The sequence below is a fragment of the Parus major genome, chromosome 12, assembly GCF_001522545.3.
Source record: "Parus major isolate Abel chromosome 12, Parus_major1.1, whole genome shotgun sequence".
Taxonomy (NCBI): domain Eukaryota; kingdom Metazoa; phylum Chordata; class Aves; order Passeriformes; family Paridae; genus Parus; species Parus major.
In genome coordinates this window covers 7,371,549-7,399,093 of record NC_031781.1, presented here as the reverse complement: position 1 = coordinate 7,399,093, position 27,545 = coordinate 7,371,549, and the positions used below count along the sequence as shown (strand labels likewise).

At 39.8% G+C, this 27,545-nt stretch overlaps 1 long non-coding RNA gene across 1 annotated transcript; it reads left to right on the top strand.

Moving 5' to 3' along the window:
* On the top strand, nucleotides 1-27,288 carry LOC107210166. Its single transcript, XR_004499281.1, has 3 exons — nucleotides 1-129; nucleotides 8,250-8,403; nucleotides 26,311-27,288. It is a non-coding gene; the product is annotated as an uncharacterized LOC107210166 (long non-coding RNA).
* Nucleotides 27,289-27,545: the final 257 nt, after the last annotated feature.

The following is a 27,545-nucleotide window of genomic DNA, read 5'->3' as shown; positions in this document are numbered from 1 at the left end:
TCCATTCTTGGCTGAAGAATAAATAAATACACATTCCTCAGAGGAGAGATGATGGATTGACGTGGATTTTTCAAGGTTTTTTTGCAAAGGGGACACCGTGTTGAAAATGGATGACATAAATTACAGTGGGTAGGTGTACATTCTATTTCTATTACTTAAATTCATGAACAGTGACTGCTGTTTGTAGAGAAAAAAATATGGCAGGTCTTCAGGCACTGAATTCATGCACAGTTTAAAATTACTTACAGACAGTAGTTATTGACCTGCTGCTGGATCACTTTTCTCCTGAGTTTACCCTAACCAGCACTGCACCTTCTCCAAACTCTGTCACACACCCAGGCATCTCTGCTTTAGAAATGGGGGTTTTCAGTCCCACTGCTGAAGGATCTGGGGCTGTGCTCCTCCTGCACTGCCCCAATTGCTTTGGCATGTTTTATACCTACAGGTCCAGACTGTTCAGTCAGTTATGGCACAGTTGTTTTATAATTTAGATAGGGTTAGAAATGTAATGAGAAATGCAAAATCAGAAGTTGCTTGAACACCTTTAATTGCTGCTATTCATTTATTTCTTTTGGAAGTTCTTTGTGTTCAGAAAGCCAAGGTGTTTCTTCTGTTCCTTGCTAAGCTTCCCCTTCAGAGCCTGGCATGACTCTTTTACTTTGAGGCTTTTCTTCCTGCTTCACTTTTTGTCTCCTGTCATACTGCTCTCTCTGTTTCTCTTCCTTTTTCTTTATTTTTTTTTTTTTTAAATGGTGAGAGATTCTTTCATTTTGAACTGCCTCAGCCTCTCTGTGAAAGGATCAAAGCTTCACACTTTGCTCCGTCTCCCTTTGCTCCTTTGCCTCCCCTCACTTTCTTTCCACCCTTCTGCTCTTGAGAGTTCAGAGATGAAAAAATGGTTTTGTCCAAAGTGGAGCAAACTCTTTGCATAAGGAAATTCTCTTCAAATGGATGATTAACAAAGCTGAATGGCTCTCAAGTATTAATCCTATGCCAAGCATCAGAATTTCTTCTGTCACCACCTTTAGGTTTTAATTCAAAGTAAAAACAAATACGAATGAGACACTAATAAAGTCCTAGTCTCTGAGAGGAACATTTGATCTGACATGAGTATAATATGAAACCAAGTGCTTAAATTATACATGGAAAGACACACTGAATCATAAAGCATATGACAGTTTTAAGCCCTGTGAATCTCTTCACCTGCATCTCTCCTGCATGTTTGTACATCATTTATTGCCTTTTTCCTCTGGAGTATGAAAGTGGGATAGCATGTTTTACCAAAATGGGATCTTGAAAGAAAACATAATTGCATTTATATGGGTTTTCCAGTAAGAATTCAGACATTCCTTGGCTAATAAACTTATTTACCACAAGTGGTAATGTGCAGGTGTGCATTCTTAAACAAGCAAACATCAGTTTAAAATGGGTTACACAAAACCTGTGAATACAAGATGAATCTTGCATACTGTGAACTTTCATATTGCTTTCTTTTATTGTTCTTTGTATCTTCTTGAGTGGAAAGAAACTTAATTAAAATCATAAAGAAGCGTTTCAACAAAGCAAACTCATTCCAGCTGCTCTTTTGCCACCTTACTGTGCCTGAGATAAAAGGTTCCCCAAGATGATTTGATACATACTTAACCTTATTGGTTCTTGCTTGTTTTCCATACCCAAACTGTCTTGTCACTTGTACTTCTGTTTGGCTTTTTAGAAAGATTTGTGTGTGTCTTTTGATATCTTTTTTTTTGGATGTCATCTGACTGGAGAGCAAAGCCAAGCCCTGCATCTACCTGGCTCAGTCACCACACCACGAGAAATCCAGAGGTGACAGCCAGTGCAAAGAGGCACAGCAGCAAGGATGTTGCTGAGGGAGAGACAGGTTTCCACAGCTCCACTGTCCCTTTCTTTGTCTCAGAATGTCTCTCCTGGCCATATCAGTTGCAATGCCATGTATCAGTCATGGTTTGCCCTGTCCAATCCTTCCACAGGGTAACTGAGCTTTACAAAACCTCTTCACCAAATCAAAGCACACTCGGTACCCCTTGTGTGGGACGAGACTGCCCCACACAGCTCTGCACTCCTGCTGCCCTCCTTGAATCTCTGAAAGGCCATGCCAGGGGCAGCACCGTGGCTGTGAGCTCTATTTCGTAACTTTTTCTCGTATTACAGGGTTTATTTCCACCCTAATGTCCCAGTCTCAGCCAAATGTGTGTGAGCACAGATGGGAGGTCAGGAGGAACCACTGCACCCTGTGGAAAGCTGGGGGGTCTCTGCAGGTCCCAGCACAAAGCTGCATCTGCAGTCCTCACTCCCAAGGAAATTCCAGTGGGCAGAACAAAGGCAGACCTCGCAGGTGGCACCATCTTCCACTTGTAATTCCATTTTCTGTTTAAGAACATGTAACATCCTGGGTTAATAGCATGCACGAAAGTCAACAGGAAGGAAACTAATGGATAAACTCATCACAGAGGGCAGTAAACAATCCCAAATGTAGGTCTGCTTCCAGCCCCCACGCTGTATCCATCTTGGCATTCTTCTGCACCAGTGGGAGATCTCACAAATGTTAAGGGAAAATAAGGGGTAGGTTTTAAATGCTTGTGTGAGATTTCGGTTGGCTGGAACCTGTTTATCTAAACCAAAGCAAACATTATCTTCAGTGACTTGTGCTTGTGACTTATTTCCCATGCACACCATAGATTACTAAAGCCTGGTTTTGGCTTTGTTGACATTTAATAAAAGCTAGACACTCCAGGGGAAAATAAATAGTTTTTGTTCTGTAGCCATAGCTGGATTTCCTTTTGGTTGGAATCTTAGCTGGGTGCTCATAGCATTTATATTCAATTAGAATCAAACACAGCCAAGAAAATTGGAATCAAGACACAGGTTTGTATCTGGGCATGGAGACCATCATCCCATCATATTCTCACATGCATCAGGAGAAGAAAATATATTCATATTAATTTTACTCATATTAAAGTCTTTAGGAAATCTGGCAAAAATATAGATTTGCATGAGTAATCAGAACAGTCATTTAGAGGCTTAGAAATTGAATCATTGACTTAATCCATATGTTTTAGCTCAGATCTCTGAAATGTGCCATAATTATTCTGAGATGAAAATAGAGCAGTTTTAAGGAAGTCAACTGTAAAAAAATATAGACATGTTAAACTTTGGACTGTCTAATAATAAAATATGAAACAAAATAGGTCTACTAGCAACATTTGAAAGACAAGGTATTTATTGTGAGGTTAAGTTAATGCTATTCTCTTTGACTTTTATTTTAATTCTTTTATTTACTTATTTTACATATCATAAAGTGTGGCATAACCCTTGGGATCTAGTTCTCCAGTATTATTGGTGGGAGAATATCTACATGCTGGCATCACCACTGTACCTGTATTTGTATTCAGCATTGTAAGGGCTTAGGAAAATGACACTTAAGAAGGCTGTAATACCCATTAACAAGTCCTTCCACAGCTTTCAGGTCTGGCCAAACAGAAGTGTTAAAACACATTTTCACCTAAGAGCATTCCTATTGATCACTTAAATGGCATCAGGATGGAGAAGACAAGAAATGAAATTATTCTAAAATATGCCTTTAAAAGTATTTTATGGTCATTTAATACAATAGATACATACATGCATGCACATATACAAACTTTTCATATTTAGCGCTATTTTTAGAACACACCAGGTAGAAAATATCTTCCCTTTTAAATGATTTATAAGGTTCATGTGCCAAATAATCTTTAAAGTATGCATGTTAAACTGAAAATGTACGTTACACTTTACTTGAACTACAGAGTTTCTAGTGTTACTTCTTGCTTTATCAGAAATTGAGAACTTTTCTCAGATTTGTATTCTATTTTAATCATAAGCTTTTTTCAATTCCATTATCCTGTGATCTGCTGCAAACAACCAAGTCTACTTACTGCTGCTAAAATAGACTGCTCTTACATGAAAGGCCAGTGCTAGCAGTGAACTGGAAATGAAAGGTTTGTTCTAGTAATAAGAAAACCTTTTTTTTTTTGAACTACTTTTTTCTACTGTCTCATAGTGATGGAAAGATCAAACACTATTTTAAACACAGTAGTTCTATACTTCAGCAACAAAATGCTTCTTTATAATGTGCAACTGAAAAAAAAAATAAGTCTGTTGTTCCACAGTCTTTCTGAAAATGATTTGGCTTCTTCTCTCATCTCTGTGCATAACAAACTCCAAATCTGTGCCTTATTTCTTTGTAGCCTCCCCCACACGTGTTCCCACCATCAGACATTGAAGTCCTAGGCTAATAGCAGATCCATGGTGCTAGTACTTGTTTCCCTGGGATTTGGAAAAAGCCTTTAAATAGATTTTTATTGGTTTTAAAGAACAAGGTTATTTTGTGTTAATAATGGGCATGCATTAGGCTTTAGATAATTGCTTTATGTAACTTAAAGTTTTGCCTTTCAGCTAAATAAACACTGTATGTGTTCACAGGTGTATTGTCCTCCAGGGCATTTTGCTTTTCAGGGTGGCAGCTGCTGCCAAGGTGTTGCTGATACAGCTCTGTGTATAATTTATTGGAAACAGGTGCTGGCTTATGATGAAGATAGACAGGAAACTAAAGCAGACAACATGTTTAACCACCATTAAAAAAGTTCAGGTTCAGAAGACAATGTGTCTGAGATGTTTGGTTGATGTTGCCAGCGTCTTAGTGAGAGTTTGCAAGCTCCCAGAAATCCCCATAAGGAACAGATTGTCCAGGAACTGCAGGAATTGCACCCTAACGAGCATTGCATGCGATGGCGCCAGCGCTCGTTGATTACACAAATCCTGTCATTTGTAACTAACAAAAATTATGGAATGTATTCCCTGGCTGATGCTAAAAATTACTTTGAAATGAGGTTAATACCTAGGGCTCTTGGGCTGGGGATGCTGTGTGGGATATAACACTGATGTGGGCACAGGGACATTTGGGCCTTTGTAGGATTCTACAATCTTTTCTCCCACACTTTACTGTGTGAGGATGTAACAAATGACTGGAAATCACTAAAGCATTAAAGCAAAAGTGGAAATCTAATTCAAATTTACAGAGAAAGAACACTCCAGAGGAGAGTTCCTCTGCCACCAGTAGCTGACCCCAAACTTGCCTACTGCAAAGGCAGATGGATGGGAATGTTGTGGGAGCTGCTGCTTCAGTCCATCAGCACAACACAGTGAGGGAGAGAATAGATCCAGAACACATGGGAATAGGTGGAATGCCTTCTTTTGGCCTCAGTGGGCTTTGGATTAGATCCCAGGAGGAAAAAAAAAATGAACTTCTTTATTTTCTGTGGCCAACTTAAACCATTAAAATTATTTAAACATTGATTATTTTCTCCCCTCATCTTACTTCCCTTTGCTTTCATTGTAGCTTTAAACATTTTTTTTTTTTTTTAAATAAGAAACTTTCAATAGAAGTTCATGAGGATGTTTATTCATGGACAGCAGTTTGCATATTTTAGCAAGTAATCTCCAGTTTAATCTCTAGTCTCTATAAGATACATATGTAGTAAATATGCATACTAAATATTTTTAAAAGAAGTTGTTAAAGTGTGTGCACAGTTCTTAAACCTCAAGCCTTAAATATCTCAGTGATTTACATTTAAAAAAATACCCAAAGGCATCAGACCACATTATGGACTAATAGCCTGCCAAATTCCATTTTTTTGGAAATGTTTGAGTTACAAAATATGAGTGTAAAAAGGCAACTGAAACAACAAAATTTGGTCGAGAAGATATTGACCCCAGGCTGAGACCTTGTACACCAAAAATGTTGACAAAACTTTATACCAACCCTAGCAGGCATGTCATGTTTAATACTGGCAGTGTATGGAAAAGAGTTTGGCAATTTAATGCTTGTAATAATTTGAAAAACTTCTATGCAGTGGGTATAAGCTTTTACATTACCATTCCTAATTTATACCAGCCTTCCTTTTCTTTCCCAAAGAATAAATGAACCACAGTAGTGGGGATAGAGGGGCTTGCAGAGAAATCCCCCAAACATATAAACCAATGAAGCTATTTGCTGTACTCCACCCAAACCCACATACCTGGCTTGGAGTGATCACCCCTTCCATCTCATGGATAGTTCCATTTTCATGCCATTTACATTTTTGGATTATTTTTTCACATAAATTTTTCATAGGAAAGCAAATAGTTGAAATGAAAATAAATCTGTTTAAAGAAATATATGTAGAAAATCTTAATTTATATTGAAACTTCTTCAAATAAATATTGCGTTAACAAACTTGTGTAAAGAATGATAATGTTTCATACTTTACCAAGTGATGAAATACAATGCCAGAAAACAAGTGGAAAAATTTGATGATTGATTATTAGACTCTTTAAGCAAATACATGTACACTAGTTAATGATATTTCCTTGTGATGGGAGTTTCAGTGCATCAAAACTTTGTAAAAAATAAATGAATGGCAGGCGTCAACCAACTCTCCACCCTAATGCTTTGCATTTTGGAGGTCTGTTCTGTAGCACCACGTTACTTTGATGGTTTGAGGTCCCACAGTTATTTATCAGTGATTAAAGCAGGCGGGCCGAGCTGTGAGTGCAGCGTGGAACAAGGGGTGAACAATGCCCCCCAAGGCTGTGCCGAGCTCACACCTCATGTGCTCAGGAGGGAGGGATTGGGAGGGAGCTGTGTCATGACCACATGAGAGCAAGTTATGCCCCAGTGATTACACAATGACTAAAAAGGCCCTTGCTTGATTTCTAAACAAACAAAACCCAACAAGCCCCACAGGATCAACACTGTGGCAGCTGAGAAGGGGCAGCACAGCCCTTTTCCCAGGGCTGGCTTCAGTCATTTCAAAGCACGTATTCCCACTTATACACCCAGCTCACGTTCTAGGTAGGTACTGGAAATAATTACAGACAGGATAATGCAGCCATTAAATATTTTATTATAGCCAATGGCTGTTCTAGGACTCATAACCCCCACCTGGTGTGGACTGGACACATCTGCTGACCTTGCTGCTGCTGGTTCCAAACCAAAGCTAATTGGCAGGACTATCTTCCAGGGTTATGGAAACCCAGCTTACAGTCCATCATGACTCAAATCAGGAAAGGGAACTTGTTAACATTGTCTGCCAGGACTGTTCATCCCTGATCTGAAAAGGTTTGGGACCTGGAGCAGGGGGTTAGAGGCACACAGTCTGTGATGACCCTCCTCACACCTTCCTGGGTTCTTTAGGCACTGCTGGGATCCTTCTCAGCTGGAATTACTGGGCAGGGCTGGGTGTATGTCTGCTGCCCTCCCTGCTTCTTGGTGTTCTGTGGTGGGTGACTTGTTCAACATGGTTGAATATTGCTCATTTGAATGAGCAAGTACAAACCAATAAATGACTGAAATTCACTTCTCAACCATCTCAGTAGACATCTGTGAAGATTTTGGTAACTCTTCTTTCAAGGTGGGGTCCTTGGATGATGCCATTTTCCAGTGTTGTTGGATTTGAAAGTTTTACATGAGGTATTTTATTTAGCATCAGATTAGATGCATTATCTAAAAAATTTGAAGTAATCAAAGTGAAAACAGAGCACTTCAATTCCAACAAAGTGAATTAATTCTGTGAACATGGGTTAGATTGTTTTTCTCTGACACTTTTTTTCATTGAACATTTGGAAATTTTGGAGCTTTGTTCCAGTTTGGAAAAAAGCCATATTTCAAGACCCTGCATGAGATGGATCTCCTATGTTTGACAGGGCTCTAATTGTCATTTTTTTCTACTATGAATGGGAAAAAACCCAAAGAGTAAACAAATGTTCCCCTGCTCCTCTCACTGAGCCTTGTCAAAAGTGAGCTCCACTCAAGTGAAAAATGCAGTAAACTTGTGCTTTATATCAATCATTCATATTTTCATATTCAATAAATGAAATCTTCACGCTCCCTGCACTCTTCCTCATGCCACTGGTATGTAAAATCCAAAACTTACTCATCTTCAGTCCCAGAAGAATGACTGAAGGCAGTTATTTTTATCTTCCTCCATCTCCTTTGTTAAAAAGGAAGACTTTACATAAAATACAAAAATAAAGCAAAATTCAGAAATTGTGAATCAACAGGTATAGAAGGTATCACTGAGGCTACAGAAAGGTGCAAAAGGTAAAGTTTTTTTATTACTTTGGACAGGGACAGAGGAGTGTGGCAGAAATAATAGAACAGTGATTTGGGTTGTCTGGCTGGAAATGTGCAACATCTTTCTCTTTCTCAGACCTGGTGGAATTCACGAGAATGTCACAAAGCTTGACTGAATAGTGAGAAAACATTTATGCCTGGAAATGAATGGAAAAGTCAGTCACCCCCAGTCGTACACTGAAAACCTGACAGCAGACAAAGAGCAGGCTCTGGGCAACCCGAGGCAAGAGGTATGGACTTCAGACATTACTGAATAATAATGATGTTTATCTTAGAGATCACTCTTAATTTGCCTGCTTTGAAGTCTTTTGTCCAATTTGCTGCCCTGCACTGCCATGAAAGGCAGGAGCATCTCTCAGAAGCATGGGTGGCTTTTTGTGATGTGAGAAGCTCAGGGAGAGTGTTGCTCCATGGAGTGGATAGTGCTGTGAAGCAGAAAAATGGTAATGAACTGATGAGCAGTAGGCAAAGAATAACAACCAGCATCTTGTCTCCCTTTACAGGCACTGGAGACACAAAGGGATCTTTAATAATGCAGGGGTTCCCTGTATAAAAAATTTTGTTTCAGCTCACCTGTAAATGTTGCTAAATGATGTTGCCATTTTCCTTGAGGCAGTTCAGGAACCTGAGAGGTGGCTGTTTCCCTTTTGTGGTTATTTGCAAAAGAAGTGCTTCAAAAACTTCTGCTGCATTTGTTAGTCAGTTCAGAAAGTAGAGGAGAAACTTCATTAAAATGTGTGTTTCTATTTAAAATTCTAATCACTTCTTATATTTATGTATTTTAAAAATTAAGACTTGTGGAAAGGAAAATATGTGGTCTTCTCCATCACGACAAAAATACTGAAATTCACCATTTACCCTTGTACCTCTTAGTGGCCATGGTAATCATAAAATGCTGTCTTTCTTTTTCAATAGCAAAAAGGCATTTTGCACTGTGTATGAAGTATGAATATTATTTACTATGGGATTTGTAGGTACACAGTAACCAGTTACATGTTTGCAACAGCTCATTTGCCTCAACATGTCTGCAATGTGAAACTTGTGAATTATGTGTATCACTGGAGCCAGCAGTCTTAAAAAGTGATTAAAATTCTGAAGTTTATGTCTCTAGAAATGTATTTGTCCCTAGAAGACCTGCAGAAGAGGCTTAAGTCTAAAGAAGATTTCAGGAGATCAGATCTACTGGATTAAATGATTCTGCACTAAATTCAGTGACTGCATAAACAACACAAATCTTTTCTGAAGTCAGTGGTCATTATTCCACAGCTCAGTTTACTTCTCAGTGCTTAAGAGGCTTGAAGAGGAATTCACATTTACACAAACTGTTGTTCCTTCTAATTTCAATGTCATACTTTAATGGTCACACAAAAAACATCTTGATACTTTTTTTGAAAAATCTAGTCTTTTGCATTATAACCAAAACATGTTTTAAAAACAGTCAAGAAATTTTTATCTGCTTAGGACAGGGTTAAATGAATATCATACAAGTCAGATACAATCTTCCTAACAATTTTCCTAGAACTTCCTCACTGGCATCCTAGTTTATAAATATAGAAATAGTTTTAATTTTTTGGTACATACCAACTGAGTTTAGAGATAATAGAGACCATTCCATGGGTCCCAGTCTATCTCATCCATACAGAAGTTACAGTGTGCTCTCCAAGAGTGCTAACTTGTCTAAGAGTCAAAACCTTCAGACTTTGGGGAATCAATCATGATTAACAGATTGTGTTTTAAGCACTTATGAGAATTACAAAATGGAATAATTTGTTAGAAATGTGACAAAATAAATTGTCTAATTCTTCATCTGCTGTGTATAGCTTGGGAGTGGATGTAAAGCTCTGCATCATCCCCCTTGACCTCATACCAAATGACTTTATCTTCTGTTATCTTTTTATTATCCTATTTTCTTGGTAAAAGTTGGGCCAACTTTTACCAAAAGAGAGGGCAGAAGAGAATGGGAGAAGGCAACTAATTCATGATCCACCCACTTTTCAGGTAGATTTACCTCTTTCTGATTCCATCACAACGGATTTGTGAATGATTTACTCTGCTTTTTTGTTCAAGTAGGAACAATAAGACCAAGTCTATATCCATGCTTTGTAGCAAATACAGCATAATTCCATGCAGCCAGCCCTTGATGCTTTGAATCCAAGGATAGTGGAGCAGAAGGTGGCAAAAGGGTCCAGGGGGGCAGTGCTGGAGCTTTGACATTTCTGACAGAAACATCACCAGCACATCAGGCACTTGCAGTCATCTCCCACTGAGTTCGTGGCCAGGGAAATTCAGAGCTGTACTGACTGCCTTGAGTTCTCAATGGCTCAGGAGGTTCCCTAACTCTGGATTTCTGCTGACTATAAAGCTACACAATTCTTGTCCTTATTATTGGCTAAGATGTTTCTTGGAAAAAAAAAAATTAGTCAGTGTTCAGAAAAGGTTTCTCTTGCCTGAAAACTTACTTTTTGGGCAGAGTCCGCAGAGGTGGTAAAAGATGCTTGGAAACTCCTCTCTGAGTTCTCAGCTGGAGATACATTGGGTTCTTTCTGGCTGATTTGAAAATAGCAGAGACCAACCTGAAATTACACCACAGGAATAAAATTCTCCAGGGACTATTCTGCTGACAGATCCATTTCAAAATACTGCAAATTCTGGCTGTGTCCCATCACTCTCCAAAAGCTCAAAAGAGCAGATGTCCTGAAGTGGCTAAAGCAGCATGATGACTCCCCTACACCACAGGATCACCAGATGTCCTCTGCAGGCAGCCTAAAGATTGCTTCTCAGTGCCAGGCCAGAGGAAAGAGCTGGGGATCTGGCACAGCTTTAGAAATTATTTCCCTCATAAGTGTATCCTGTGGTTTTTTTCTTTTCTCCAAAAACAGAGTTGTTTGAAAATAAAGGCTTTAAAATATCCAGGCAGAGACGGGTGTGTGGCCTCCCTTTATTTCAGCAATCCCCATGGCTGGTTGTTCTACAGAGTTGGTCCCTAAGCTGGAAGGATCCAGTTTTCTCTTGGCTGTCTGGCCCAAATGCCATTAATTCCAGTTAAAAGTGCAAAGACCTTAGAGAAAGGAAGACAATTCCTCTAAACAACACAGTACTGAAGAAAGAAAAGAGTGTGGAGAACAAGTCTGGAAGGAATTCCAAACAAAATGTAAAGGAGTTGAGACAAAGAGCACAGAAGATGATGCCTTGTGGGCAGTGCAAGAGGGTGAAGGAACCTCATTCCTGACAGATGCTACTCCACAAACTCCAAGAATCCCAGTTGTACCTGGGCTGTTGGGTCTGGACCTTCCTGTCAGGAATGTCTCTGCTGCCCAGCCCTGCCCCTGTCCAGCCAGGGCTGCTCCAGACCTGCACACTCCTGGTGGGGATCAGCTCTGCCCTCCTCTTCCCCAGCACTGTCCTGTCACATCCAACTTCACCACGAGTCAAACACCATGCTTAAAGTGTTGGAAAAAAAAACCAACCCATGCAAATAATGAAATCCATAAAACTGTGACTAACAAGACAAAAACTTCAGAATTAGATTTGATGGCTCACAATGAAGCTCCCAAAATCCTGACTGCTGACAAAAAACAGTACTCACCCATCTTCTCCCACCTTTGTTTGGAATGGATTTGACAATTAGGGTGATTTCCTTTTGTCAAAACAAGCCTTCTGTTAAGTATTTTCCAGGCACTCTATCGATCCTGGCAAAAGGCTCACTTTTTGTACAGTTTATCTGGAGCAGAAATTTCCTTTTTATCAGATGATTGTATAAAGTAAGATGAGAAAAAAATTTACTCTTGATTTTTTCTTTTGGTTTCCTGATTCAGGAAAATAATGAATCTGGACATGGGATAAAGGGAATCTAAACAGAGAGAAATGCTTGAAAATTTAGCTCAAAGCTAAAAAATAGTTCTAAATATAAATATAGTTAAATACCTGTCTATATACAAGCTTTTCTTTTTTTAATATATAAAAATCTACATTTACATACATTGCTATATGCGAGATTCATGCACATCTCACAACAAGATCACAGGGAATGGAATACAATACTAAAAGAGGAAAAAGCTGAAGTGTGAATCTGCCCAGGGCTCCCCAGGTGGTCCATCAGACCTGCATTCTGGGGACACAAACCCAGCACACACAGGCTGAGAACTTTGGAGAGGAAACCTGGGTATGGCAGAAAGAAGCACAGTCAGTGTGATCCAGGTCACCTCCCCTGATGCTTTCTGGAGCCCCAGGTGCACACTGTGCTCTGGCAGTGCCATGAGACATTGCTTTCCAGCCAGTGTTCTTCCACAACCCCAGTTTCCTCAGAAACTCTGGAGAATGGTCATTGCTTTGGAGCACAACAACCCTCAGGTTTTTTTATTTAAAAAAGTGATTTTCATGGAAGTAGAAAATTCCAATTGTCTTGACCCAAAGTACCCAATGACACCAAAGGAACACCACCACCTCCACCTTACAAGTGGTACAGAATACGTGTGGCTGGTCTTGTCAAAAGGAGAGAGCACGAGTAGACCTGAAATCTTTATAATGGATCAGAGTAATCAATTTTTCACTAAATTTGATTTAAACTGTACTTACAGACTCATTTTGCATTTATTTGGAGCAGAAGGTTCTAAACACAGTTCTGATACATGAGATCATCACAGGAACAGTATGACTGAAAATAATATTTCTTTAAAGACAGCAGACGTGTTCTTTGTGTAATAACAGGGCAACATATGTAAATAACTTTAGTTCTGCATAAGATATTGAGGAGGTCAAAGTAATCCTTTTTCTTCTCTGTGACTGGGGTGTGGGTAGGCATCTGAATGAAAGAAAAACTTCCAGCAGAGACAGTCTTTTTTCCTTTACTTTTCTTGATCCACCCAAGAAGGAGGATAGAAGAAAAAGGTCTTAACATAGTTGTCACTTTGAAATGTTCCAGTGTTTTAATTAAGGTCCAGAGTGGCAAAATTTGTCAAACTTTCCCTTTGAAAATAGGGTGGGTTTAACCTTCAATAACATTTCCCTGGGTTGTTAACACAGTTCTTACCCAAAGCTGTGCTAAGTAGTGAGGTAGGATGAGGTGTGCTCCACATCCTTTTGAAGTGGGTGGAAAGACTCATGGTCCTCAGAGGCCTTTGGCTCAAACTCATAATTCTAAATTTAGGCTCACTTGTAATTGTCCTTTTTCCTCCACTAACTGCTCCATCACTTTTTCTGTTTGTTTGCTTTTGTAATCAGAGGAGACAAAGAATTATAATATTCTTCCTTATGATATTCATGCTTATTCCAGAAAAAATACTTTTTTTACCACCTTTTGGTATGTTCATTAGAAGAATGATAAGATCAGAGGCAAAAAGAAGCTGAAGTAAAGCTGCAGATGGGACTCAGTAGGTGATGCAAAAAAAGACATATTCTGGGACAAAACAGATTAAAGAGAGCAGAGATGATATAATAAAGAAAAATAGGTCAAAATTCAGGATGTAATTTCCTTGGTTAGAACATTATTGAAGCCAACAGTCTTGCAAAACCAGAGTCAAGATCTGACTAAGGGTGAGGCTAGCACACTAGATGGTTAGTCTAGACCTAAACTTTGTCTTCTGACAGGTCTTAAGGACTGATCCCTCTTGCTTTTGTCCATCTTTATTCAGCTGTAAGAGTGGAGCCAAGAGATCAGAAACTGGTGAACTCTGCAGGATCTAGTGGGAAAAATTTTGTGGGAATGGTTACTCCTCCTGTTTTCCTTTCTCAACAAATGTTCTAAGAATGATGCTTGGAAAAGGTTGATGTCCTAAGAGACAAGCTGATCTTGTGTTTTCCCTTGATGGAACTTTAAAGATGAGATCTGCATTCCACAGTGTGAGGACAGGAGTTCAGTCCAGGTGGGGAACATGATCTGGCAGCTCAGAGCTGCAGGGGAAGGCTTTAGTGCTTGGCTGCACTTGCACCACCATGGCCAGGGCTCTGTATGGGGGAAACACTCCATGGGCTTGGCATATACAGGAGGGGAGAAAGCCCCAGTGGCTGGAGATTCCACAGATAAACCTTCATTGTCTACAAAGGAAAAGCCTTTGGCATCCTAGATAATATTTGAGATTAATTAACAGTTTAATGAAGGTACAGCCAGACATCTTTAATCCAAACACTTTTGTAGAGCACATTTATATGCAGAGCTTTGGGCAATTACCAAAAGTACTGCTCCATAATAAGAAAACAAAACTCATTTATGAAATAATATTAATGCATAAAAACAAAGAATACTATACACTTAGATATAAAATAAAAATAACTGTACAAGCCAGACAACTTTGACAAGATCTCTTGGACACTTAAAAAGCACAATAAACATCTGTTTTACTTCTGAATGCTAAACCTTAAAAAAACCCCTCTCTTGTTAAAAGTCCAGCTCCTTATTTTAATTAAATTACCAGGTGTTTATAAAATACCATTCTCTTGTGGAATTACAGTAAACAGGAGAGATCCAAACCCCTGCAAATTGAGAATGCAGGCTTCAGCTGTCAGGATGTCATTGGGAAGCTTCAAGCTGCTCTGTTGGTGTGCATTGGTGCAGTGACAGATGTACACTGACCATTTGAAACAAAGTGAATGAGCTCAGAGGAACAAGTAGGATTGCTAAACAGCTCTTGTTTAAACACAGGGAAGAAAAGGACAATGGAAAAGGAAAAAAGAAGAAGAGTTTCAGTGCAAGGTATTTTATTGTTCTTATGTCTTTGCTGGAACATGGTAGAATAAACGCTCTGGGCTGTAAAATAACACTATTCAGCACAGAATTGATTTAATTCAGTCAGAACTTCTTTTCTGATCCTTTAGTTACATATGAGCAATGTTTGTGACCATGAGTCCCCTTTTTGGCAGAAAACATCAAAATGTACCACGACATTGGTGCATACCATGGAAAACCTTCTCTTGCTTGTACAGATGTACGTACACGTTTCTCAAATTAAACAGTGCTACTATAAATTAGCAATGAAAGAAATATAGATATGAGAAAGAAATCTAGGGAAATATATGTTGCTAAGAAAAATAGGAAGTTTCTTCAGGAGTATATTGTCTCCCATGTAATTCATTAAGATGGTATCAACAGACACAAGAATTATTTAAAACAACAGTGTTATTTACACTATAGATAAGACAGAAACAATATATATTGTAATAGACGCATGCAGATACACACATACTGTTTAATATTTGAAGACAAAAAAAGATACAATCAATGGCCCAAAGATAATAAACTCCCTTGCATCACATTGTCTGACAAGTCACTGTTAATATCCTTCTATTAGAGATTAATATTTTTATATCAGAGTCCGTAAATCCAGAGGTTGTTAGGGAACAGTAGAAATATGTAATGCTGCCAGAAGCCAAAGTGAGGAAGCAGAAGGATCACAGTAATTACAGGTCAGTTATTCTGGCATCAGTCCTAAGGAAAACAATGGAAAAGCTGATAAGGGCTTCAATTAGTATAAAATCAAAGGATGACAGTATAGCTGGTGCCAGTCAAGATAGCTATATGGAAAAGTGAGTCTTGTCAAATATTTTGATGAACTCAACTACACAGGTGTAAATCTTGCATGAGAAGTTTGGCTTACTCCCTCTGTGTAGCCTGATTAAAGAACTGGCAGTGAGAGAAGCAGGTTATAGCAGAGTGGCAAACGAGGGCAGTACCAGTATGAGGTAGCACATTCAGATTCCTGCCTCACCCTGCTCCTGCCAGGCTAACCAGTGTCAGACAGAGGCACAGGACAGCAGGAGCAGCCTGTCACCAGAGGCCATGGCAAGGAAACAGCAACAGGAAATCCTGAGATCAATGGCAATGCCCCCCTAACTTCAATAACCAAGCTTTTCATACAGAGCTTGTAAAGAACCCAAAACCCAGGAAAATTCTGCAGAGCCTCAAGTAGAGCCTCAAGTATTATGAGACACATACTTAAAATCTGGATGGAGATCAGACTATCCAAAAATTTGAGGTTTAGTCCAGACTAATGGACAGGTTCAATTCCATTACAGAGAGAGCATTTGGGGGATTTGTGGCAAAATATATAGACTGATTCCTGAAAGTTACAACAGGAGAACTGAATCATAGTGCATTCCAAGCCCCATTAAACAACTAAGTCTAGTCCCAACAGATTTTGTGTACGTTCATCACAACACAGATGCTTTCATGTCTCAAGTCTCTTGGGAACACCATGTGTTTTGTCTGTTTTGTTTCTTAATGATTTGCAAACTTTTAAAACTTGGCTGTGTTGCTACTTTGCTTGTGGGTTCAAGAAAAGACAAGAATCCATACACCTTTGATCCACATGCTACAAATGTACTAGAAAACACAGAGAAGAAAAGAAAAGAAAAGGCAGTGCTGTCAACAGGAAGATATAAGGGTTGGTTTGTATGAATGGGGATAATTAGTTGAAATGTGATATGGAAATTGTTTTGGTTTTTTCTTTCTGGAAAATATATATATTTGTGAGAACAGTTTTTATGAAAAGTGTTTTAGAGAATATTTTATATCAGATTAAATCTTAAAGATACTTTTTCTGGTCTTAGCACAAAACAAAGAAAGGATGTTGAGTTTCACAGCACCAGAAAAGAGAATTTTCATTAATGTTTTTATTAGCTATAGATTTAATAATCTAAAAGACTATTAGATCTCTTTACAACTGCATTCTTTAAGTATCACGTTTTGGAAAGTATGGGTTAAGAGTTTTGTACATCTCACTTTAAGGAGCTTAGCCTACCAACAAGAGAAAAATAAAAGACACTTTCAGGGACTCCTCTACCTGGCTAGAGAAGTTCATCCAGCAGAACGTGCTGCTGTGGGACAGACAGCTGCTTATCTGGCTGGTCCAGCTCAGAGGCAGTGAGTGACTGTCTGGGGATGGCAATCTTCCTTCTCCTCATCAGATGGCTGTGAATTTAATCCCAAATAACAGCTGGGCTCCTGGTCCAAACCAATTGCTCCCTCTATAGTCCAGGGAAGAAATAGGTACTTCTGAATGGCAGTGAATGCCAGCAGTGTGTCTTTGCTGGAGTGACATGTCTTGATCCCCAATGGCTCTAGAGGGAACCTTGATGAGCAGCTTAGCTTGGAACTCAACCCTGCAACAGCCAACACCAGGTGAGGTGAATTACATCCAGTGGTACCTCTGATACATATATTGAAAGCCAAAGTACAACTGTGCCCATTAATTTAGCCACATGGGTCAGGTTTCAAAATTCCAGATAAGCACTGGAGATTTGACTAGGCTTTATAAATATCCATTTCATATTTGTGTCAAATGTAGCTACAAAATGAAATGTGAGAACCTCATATATATTTGAGAGGAGTGTTATGAAAATCTCTAGCTGAGAGGGCAAAAAGAGGTGGGGGTACTTTATAACTTTCCCTTGGCTCAAGGGAGGCACAGAGCAAGCTTGCATTTTGCCTCCAACCCTCTCCAAGAAAATGGGAGTTCACAGCATTTCAGCTTTGGTGCAGGGTCTGTGCAAGCTATGATTCAAAAGTAATTGTGGTAATTGCTGTAACTGCAAAGTTAATGCATGCAAAGTTAATTTTGTTCACAGAGAGTTGTGCCAGCAATGGCACCATCCATCATTTTCTGTTAAAACAGGAACAGGTGTTAATCTCCACTCAGCAATGGGTGCAATGAGAGTGAGCAATAAGCAAAGTGCCAAAAAAGAAAAACCACTGTCAAAACTCTCTGTCACAGAAAAAGAATTTCTAGAGATATCTCTGTAATTGGACTCAACTAAAGAGTGAAAAATGATTTGACTTTTCAGTGACAGGTATTGTTAATGAACTCAATTTTTCTCTTCCACCTTGATTAGCTTTCTGTACTAAGATCCATTTTAGCTCTGTGCAATGTAGCTTAGGGTAATAGACACCCAGCTGCTCTAATCTTGTCAGTACTCCCACTTGCAGAAAAGTAATTTTTTTTCTCAGGTAGGCTGCTAAACTATTATCAGGTTTTCAAACATAATGGAAAACAACATAGAATAGAATTTAAATAAGACTTCAACAACAATTTTGGTATTTTTCCAGTTTTAACAGCAACCTTGTAAGATTTTCAAATGCTTTGCACATTCTGTCCTCCCAGGCATAAACCTCTCCTCCCAGGGCTCTGGATATTCCCAGATACTCTCAGCACTATGGTGTTGGGTTGCTCAGTTCCATGCAATGCCAGCTTCCAGGGCAAGAGCACAGCCAAAATCTCCAAGGGTTGGCTGTGCAAACTGGTTCATCCAGTAGCATTCAATTCATCAACAGGGCTTGTTCTAAGCAGGTAGCAAAGCATCTCCAACAAGCAATCAGAGCAGTACTGCACTTTTAGTTACACTCTGTATTTGAGACACTTCCAAAGTAAAGGAGTAGGTTTGTGCTGCCCGATGCTCACACATTTTTTGGTAAAAAGCAGCCCATGATCCTGACCTTGTCTGTCCCCTGGCACAGACTGCAATAGCATTTGGGAAAGAACAAGGTCATTTGGGAAATGTAAGAAAGAAAAAAGGAAGTGAGATGGAAATACATTTTTGGAACTAAAGTGAGCTAATAACTAAACCTGGATTCTCTGGATTTGTATTAATGCTTAACTAGATCTTCCCAGGGAGTGACTTCAGCACTGGGGATACAATCTGATATATTGTTAGTAATGAACCTATTGAAATGCAAAATATATGTTCTACATGAGTCAAACACTGAGACTTGTGCGTGTTGAGAAATAGAGGCAGTTTGAAATGCCAGCTAAAACCACCCTGTGAGCAGTGTTATCCTGCTGGAGAGACCTGGCCCCTTCAGCTCCTCCAGGGGAGCAGGTGGCAGGTGTGAGCTGCACACATGGCCTCCCCTCGATTTCACTGGATTTGGGATCAGCTGCAGAGGATTTGGGTAATGGAGCTGCCTCACTTGAAAATTCAGGCTTTGAGAAAGAAAGCAGCGTACCCAGAATATTCCGCAGGAAATGAAATATTTTGAAAAACAGTGAAAAAAATTGCATAGGTTGTGTCTTTTATATGAGTATAATCAGATATTGTAAATATTCCTTCACCTGTCCAGCTGATCCTTACAAATTACTTAGTGAGTGAAGGCTTTCCCAAGTGATCCTGTTTTGGTTTATTTTGGTCTTTATATATAACTAATTTATTTTTCAAAAGAGCTCTGAATTGAAAAATCAACACACATCTTTCATTTGTCATATATTTAATTTAAAATCTAACGTTAGTACTGGTGATTTCAAAAGGAGAACTATAAAAGAAAGTTTTTCATTTTGTTTGAGAAAATCATTAAATGCAAAACCTGTACACATCACAGAGATGGCCTTGATGCTGACAAACATACAAATCCCAGGAAATATAAAAGTAAATTTCACATCCCTTGTCAAGAAAAGAAACCTAAAAGAAAAGATAAGAAGGGGTCATTGTCCATTTTTTCCTAATTCTCTTTTAATAAAAATGCCCATTTGCCAGCTAGAATGGGCATATGCTAGAATGTAGCATAATATGGTACTGCTCTAAATGCACCCTTCATAATTGCTGTTAGTAAAAAAGTTTTAAAATGTCTGCAACTTTACCTCTATGTTTCACAATTTGCATATTTTTGGTATGTCTTTCAGCTGCTGAATTTATTCTTCCAATTATTATTTATTTTAAAATAATAGGCTTCTATGCACAATAAAAAATTGTGTGTGGACTGTGAGCTGTCATTATACAAAATGTTCCTATCCCTCTGGCTTTTGAGATAACTTTCCTTTCTACTCTGCTTCAGTAATTAGTTTTCCTGAATATATTGTGTATCACTGCACAAATTGTGGGGAGCATTTGTTGTACAAAACACAGAAAACACAAACAGAGCATTCTAGGATTGACAGAACTGCATAGCCCAATGCAAAAACCCAACACTGAAGTAAAGTTTTTAAAATTATGAAGCTTTTTGACTCATGTATGTTTCAATGCTGTCTTTGTTTTGTACTGCTTTTCAAGTTGTCTTTAAACTACAAAGAATTAAACATAAATTGTGCATTTCTTTATGCTGTTGTGTCTTAGCTCCTGAAATGGGTAGTTCTAATCCAACAACAGTACAGACTATTCTTTATGTGGTCTTAAGAGAAAAATACAATTTCAGTTCATCTCCCCTCTTACGATTTCAGTTCTGGTGAACCTGAAATTTAGAGAATTAACAATAACATTCTTTACATTATATTCTGATTAATTATCAAATGCACATACTCCAGACTTGGAAGCCATTTTTTCATTTTATTTCCGTCACTGCAGTGTTTTTGTTTTTTTTGTCAGAGTGAATTTTAAAACTTGAAGTGGCAGCAGCCTGGTACCACTGGCTGGTTGTGACAGCCTGTGAGAGCACAGCTGCCCATGGGGGAGTAATGGGCTGTGGAGCCCCACATGGAAATTTGGCCCTAAATTACTGTTTTAAAAATAAAATCAATAAAGTGTGAAAAAATTACTAGATATGAAAAAAATCTGGGGTGGGAAACATAGTGATATTGAGAAACCTATTGAGAAGATATAAGTCAATTATGTTCCAAAAAATTGCCTTTTGGAGTTAAATGATGACCCCATAGAAATCCACAGTAACTCTTCCACAGCCTTATGTGGAGCCTGGATTTCATCTTCAACAGCCAGGAATACCCTACAGCAAAAATTTTCATCTGTGAAGACAGAAAAGGAAAAAACAATTTAAGTATTCCTAGCATACAGAGTGAATGGATTAATGACATTATATTATTCAGAATATAATTAAACCCTGAACTTCATCTTTAAAAATAGTGTAATCATGTGTTTATATGTGGAACTAAGGCACTTCTTCCCTTCTCTTCTTTTTTCAAACATTGCATGATGACATCAGCTAACTCTGCATCACTTCTCAGGGATTTTGTGCAGAATCTTAATGTTTACACTAACAACGTAATTTAAGAAAGTATATTATGTAAATCCTTGAATCTCCTAGGGTCTAGGAATGAAATGTAATGCTAATTTGATTTAGTAATTTGTTCTCTCTCCCCAGAAACACACAATTACTGCTTTTGAAAGACTTTTTTCTTTTTCCATCACGCTAGGACTAAATTGAAAACTGAGTCGGCAGCAAAGCCCGGGCTGGGAACATAGAAGAGCTCTGCTACTCAGGCTCTTACAGCCAGAACACAGAGTGCAGGGAGATTTATTTCTCAAAATGGAATGTTCATTATCTCCTTTTTTCTTTCTTTCTTTTTTTTTTTCTTTTTTAAAAAGCAAGAAATGGAAACAAAATAAGTCTTCTTGAAATTCCATAATGGTAATCTAAAGGTGAAATGTGAGCTGAAAATAACGTGCCTCTCTGTGTGTGTCTAGAAGAGAGAGGCCTTGTAGCTCTGTGCGTGTCTGTCTGCAGGAGGGAAGGAGGGAGGTTGTGTGTCTGTGTACAGTAGTGTAGAAATAGTTCATCAAATGAGTGGTTTCCTGTCCTGATCTGTAGATTTTCTTTCTCCCATGAAAGGAAATGGAGATAATTGATCTGACTTCCATCAGCACATAAAAGAGATTGTCGGCAATTTGTTTTCTGAAGGGCTACTTAAATACATGGTGATGTGGCGAGCAGGACAGATCACCCACGAACTCTGCAGCGGTCCCAGATGCCTGGTGGGCACACCCAGAGGACCAACACATTCCGTCATTTGCAAAGCACGACTTCCCTTTCTCTCTCTCTCTCTCTCTTTCTCCCTCTTTCTTCTCCTTTAAGGATACACGGTGTCCCTCCAGGTTCTGCAGTCTGGGTTTGATTAAATAATTATAAACTTCAAGCAGCAGATCTATCATTTACATTCCTGAACATGCCAACATGTGCCTTTTGTGGGGATGCCAACCAATACCAAAGCTTCAGTCATTATTGTCATTGAAAATACAGTGGTTCAATGTTTGTGCTATTTCCTGGATTTTGGCAATATAATGTTGCCCAGCAATTTGCTGTTAGTGCCAACAACACTGAAGAACTTCATAATAAATCCTTTCTATATTTACTCAGTCCACCACTGTGTCACTGAAATTAGCATTTTACGATCTTATGCTCCAAGGAACCTATTTTCCCTCTTTTAACTCCATGCTATTATGAATCCCAACAGAAAATCCTTCAAAGCCTGGTTTGCTTCAGCTTTTCTGTATAAGGATTGCTGTCAGTCATGTTTGTTTTCTGAAAAGATGTAGAGCTTGCAGCTTCATGGTACATGATGGCAAAGATAAACCAAACTAGCAAACAAGACAGAGTGTTTAATTTAGAGATATTACAGAGATTGCTTTAAAATGTCAGATGTCTTCATGCAGCCTTAAACGCAGAAGACAAAATTAACATAAGATACCAAAAAAGTAACAGGACCAGATCTTACCCTGAGGCCCAGATGAGCCAGCTCTGCTCATGTGAGTGACAGAGTGAAGACAGAGGGTTTGACTTCTCTGAATGAAAATATCATGGTAATGGAAGAAAAGAATAACCAGTGTAGGGGCCTTAGCAAAGGAGTGTTCTCAGGGATACTCCAGCCAATGCTTCACGGAAACCGTGGGACCATGAGGGCTGAAATATTGTTGTAACTGGGTAATTCAGCCCTTTGCTTACAGTGGTGTGGGAGAGAATAAAACAGTGCCTTTTGCACTGAAATCCTCAGGGGGCCTTCCCTGGGAACACTGAGTTTGGGATCCTGTCTAGGTGGTTGTAGTAGTTTGGCACAACATGGGGCCAAATTCCACGCATTGCTTGGTCCAAGCAGAGGAGCAGTCATATTAAAAGGATGGAGAGGGAAATGAAAAGCAAGGATTTTCTAAGAAAGGAAGAACAGGTTTGATTAGAAGGGAGAGAGGGCAATAGTTTTTGCCTTTGCAGTGAGAGAAGTGTAAGCAATGCCTTCTGGAAAGAGATGGATGACTGGAGAAGAGGAGGCTTGGGAAGAGACACACTGAGTGACTGACTGCAGCTGTATTTTCTGTCACTGGAATAGAGGGAGGCTGGAATTTTCTGACTAATGGGAAGCACATCATTGCTATCCCCTCGCAACCCTGAAAAGCTCAAAAGATTTTGCTGCACATTCTGTCATGTGGCAAGGTCACCAGAAAAGCCCTCATGCCCCAGAGTGGGTTATTTTGGAAATGTGCACGTGCGTGTGCATGGTCACAAGGCCGGGGAGGAAACTGCTCTGTAATCTCAGCCCTGGCGGCAAAGACGGCTCCCACAGCCCCGAGTGATGTGGGTGCACACCAGCTGGGTTACAAGCTCCCACAGGCACACCCCCTCCTTAGGAAAATCCATGGCAGAAGCCATTTAACCCCTCCAGTCCTGGCCCCTGGCAGCAGGACAAGTGCCACCGCTGCACCGGCGAGGGCACCGGGACTGGAGAGGCTCTGTGGGATCTGCTCCAGCAGGTTCATTAATCACAGCACATTTTCAATTAGAAGGATACCTCTGAGGAAAATAAGAAACTGCTTGGCAAAAAGAGAGTATCTAGCAAACAAAAATAGAATTGTCTGGCTCAGCAGCTCCATCCCTGCAGCCCCTCTGTCCCCATTCCCTGGGTGAGTCCCAGGGGTAAGGCAGCCACCCAAGCCATGCTCACTGCTCCAGCAAAGCCAAGCTCTGGGCAGCACAGGAGTGGGAATAGGTGATTCCAGGAGGCTGCTAAGGCTGGAAACAACCTGACCTTCAGGTCAGACTGAGAGAAATTTTGTGAACAACTTCCAGGCATAATCTATGTTTTGCTCCCCATGAAGCAGGATACAAAGGAGTTTCTTACAGTGAGATGGACACTCTGTACTGAGCCACCTATTAATCTGCTGTTTGTTAAGTGTGGTAATGGGAGAGGCCCATTTCACTGCAGAGAGAAAATATTTCAGCTGGTTGAATTGTTAAGGCAGCACTCTGCCTTTTCCCCTGTTTTGGAGTTTTGTCTGATTTGTGCAGCAGTAGTAGTTTTATAACTTTGGTTTAAGGTGCCCAGGTGTTGGAAGGATGCATAATAAACACAGAAAGCAAAAATGTTCTCGCCATGCTGCTTGCACAGCTGGCTGGCTGTGTAGCTCTGTATGTCAGATGTCACACCTGCATTAGGTGAAAACATGGGACCTGGTATACAAAAGTACCTCGTTTCTGCCTCTGCTGGGTCCTCTTCCCATGGCAGAGGCATTCAAACTTCCAGAAACTCTGGGAACCGAGCACATAAAACAGTAAAACTAAAATAGTAAGAATCCAGAGGTAAGCAAAACCACTATGTTTTTTCATTCCTGCCTTTTCTACTTTAGAGGCATTGTTTAAATTCTTTCCTGAGTTAAATCTGTTGATCTCAGTGTGTCACTGCTAGAATTTACATGGAAAGACATTTCTGTTACCACTACAAAACACATCAAGCTCTGGGTGACAGAAACCTCTCCTGAGGACACAGGTATGAAATCTGGGACACGGGGATGGGAGGGAGGGACGCTGGCTGCCACTTCTGGTTAGAGGGAGCCTGGGTGAATGGGCTGGGGCAACTTCCAGCCCAGTGGGGCTGAAATCCCCTGAATTATACCATGGGCCTACACATTTTACGAGTTTAAACAGCCAGACTGAGCCCTAATTCTGTAGGCTTGTGGTGTGACCAGAAACCACCTCCTTTTCTGCTTCTGATTTTCCTCAGTAGTAAGGAAAACTGAGTTACAAGAACAATATTTCACCAACAATTTCTTCTAAAACTATTCTAATAAAAACATCCTGAAACTAGTATTCATCTACTTCCTTTTCTAAGATTTTTTTTTTTGTTTTGAGTTTTAAGGTGGCTGTTTTAAAAAGTGGTTTTAATCTTAAATTAAAGGGCACAAAAAAGAGCAAAAATTATTACTGAAAACAACAAAAAAACCCTTTTGCCATCGAACTTATGATCAAATTACTACTCAATTAGTTACTGAAGTTACAGTATTCCTTCCCTTAATTTGTTACTAATGACAGGGAAAACATCTATAAAGTATGTTCTGGGCTTGTAAAAACTTGAATATAAGCAACTAGAAAAATAAAAAAATGTGTGGAGACTTTTCATATCCTCTGAGATACTGGGGAATACAACAGATATCAACATTGTTTAAATTTTGTTTTATCTGCTTCCATCTGTGTGGCCTGCACTGCTGGCACGATGCTGGATTTTTATTTTATAGTTCTGTGTATGAAGGTCACTTCTCTATTGATGTTTTCACTTACAGGACTTCATTTGTTTTACAAACCAGTAGTGCAAAGATGAGAGAAAGGTCTTTGAAATGATATGAAATCCCTATGATGTGAGTGTGGCAGTGGCTATTCTCACACTGTCACACTGGGAGGTAATTTCCTCAGGATGATTTTGGCCACTGAAACTGGACTGAAATCTTAGGCAGAGTGGCAACAATAGAGGTTGAATTGTACCAAAAGATCTTTGTTAACAGTGTGCAAATGCACTTTTAAATGATGTTGTCCTTCCATCACCTTTGACAGTACCCAATCATTCCTATACACAAGGCAAAGCAACATTAAACAGGACATTTTTTTCCTAGTGTCTGGCAGGAGTCTGCTTGACATAGGAATTACTTCTGCCATGATCATCATTAAATATCTGTTGCTGCAAGCAAAAAATTACATTGTGCAAACCAAATAAAACCAAAACAAGCCCTTTTGATCCCTTAAAGTTCCAGATTCATATACTCACGCTTCAAGAAAGAACTGTAAAAAATCTGGTGTGCTGGGTGGGTGGGTCTTTGCTGGCTCTGTGTCAGATCATACCTTTGGGATTCTGCCATGTTTACTGATCTTTTCAATCAGGTACAGAGAAGAAAAATTCTGCGGAAAGGAGAGCAAAGGGCATCCTACAAAATAAAATCCCTTCTATCATTAACTTTCTTAAAAAAGACAGGTAGATGTTAGAGCAAGGCAGCAGTAAGTGAAATAGAGCACAAAACATCACTGATTAAAAACATCACGTACACAGTCTCAGAGCTCTTTGGGGCTCCAGCCCTATGATGGATTCAGTATGTAGTGTATGAAGGGAAAGGTGGAGAAAAAATACATGTTATATTGCATTTCACTGATTTATGGGGGAACATCTCTTTTACCACTTTGGGCCATATTTTCATTGATTTACCCTAAATCTTAGTTTTACATCTTTATCTTTCAGCTTATGCCAATGAATTCACCAGGAGGGATTACAGATGTGTCACTGTGTACACTCAACCCTCTTTCAGACACTGCAATAAGGTGGTAGGTGTGTATTCCCTCACCATGTGGTCCTGGAAAGCATTTTATTCTGCTCCACCAAATTGAATGGAAGAGTCTACTATCTTCAAGTACTTGTGGTGACTTGGCTGTTGGCACTTGCTGCACTTTTTATCAAGGGCTTTCTAAGCTGCTCCTGCATATTTGAGATGATTCTTCAAAGACTGCTTCAATGGGCCTGTTTTTTTGAGGACTGTTAAGAACTCTAAGGCTGAAACAGCACATCAGCTCTCTCAGGCACCTGAGACTGCAGCAACATGTGTCTTGCACAGGAGAGCCAGGAGTGTATCTATTTGGACTGTAGCTGTTTCTCAACAACCACCAGAAAACACAAGGCAAAAGACAACTAGCTTCAGTAAGAAAGCAATCAATTGATGACCCTTCTTGCCAAAGACCTGTCTCCCCATGATAGCAGAGAGCTTTCTGAATGCATAGACAGGATCTTTACAGAAATGGCTTGCATAAGGTCACAGAAGAGCTATTTTTGAAACAAAGTTCCCAAACCTGCAGCATTGCCAGACTGACAGGGAGGGAAAATTTTCCCCCCGACTTGCAGTGAGAAGGCCGAAGGCAGGTATTGGGGAGCCTGGTCTGCCTGACTCACTTGTTGGCAGCGACAATTTCCAGCAAGCCCCAAACATTTGTGAGAAGCTGTGTGACCCCTGGAGGTCCCTGCAGGTGATCAGGGCAGGCAGAACTCCCGTGGTCCCCAAGGGAAGCGGAGCGCGGTGCCGGCACGTTTCGGCACGCAGGAGCCAACACTGACCCCGCACCAGGCTGGCTGAGGAGGAGGGAGCACGGCTCTCCAGCAGGCAGGAAGGTAGGCAGGCAGGGCTGGAACACAGTGTGTTCCAGTAATTTGGGATGACAGGGGAGACATTGCAGGTTATTGTATCTAGCATACATTGGAGCTTTGTTTTGTCTAACTCGAGCGATATTCTGGGGCTCAGTACTCTCGCCCCAAAGTCTGGGAGGAAGCGTGGGGGGAGAATAAAAGGTAGCAAGGAGGAACAAAACCACTACTATATTCACACTGGCCCAACACAGAGACCAGGCCACATTTGGGACTGATTTAGAAAACTATTTGGCAGCATCTGTGGAAAAATGGAAGATCAAGTGATACTTTTCTCTAATCTA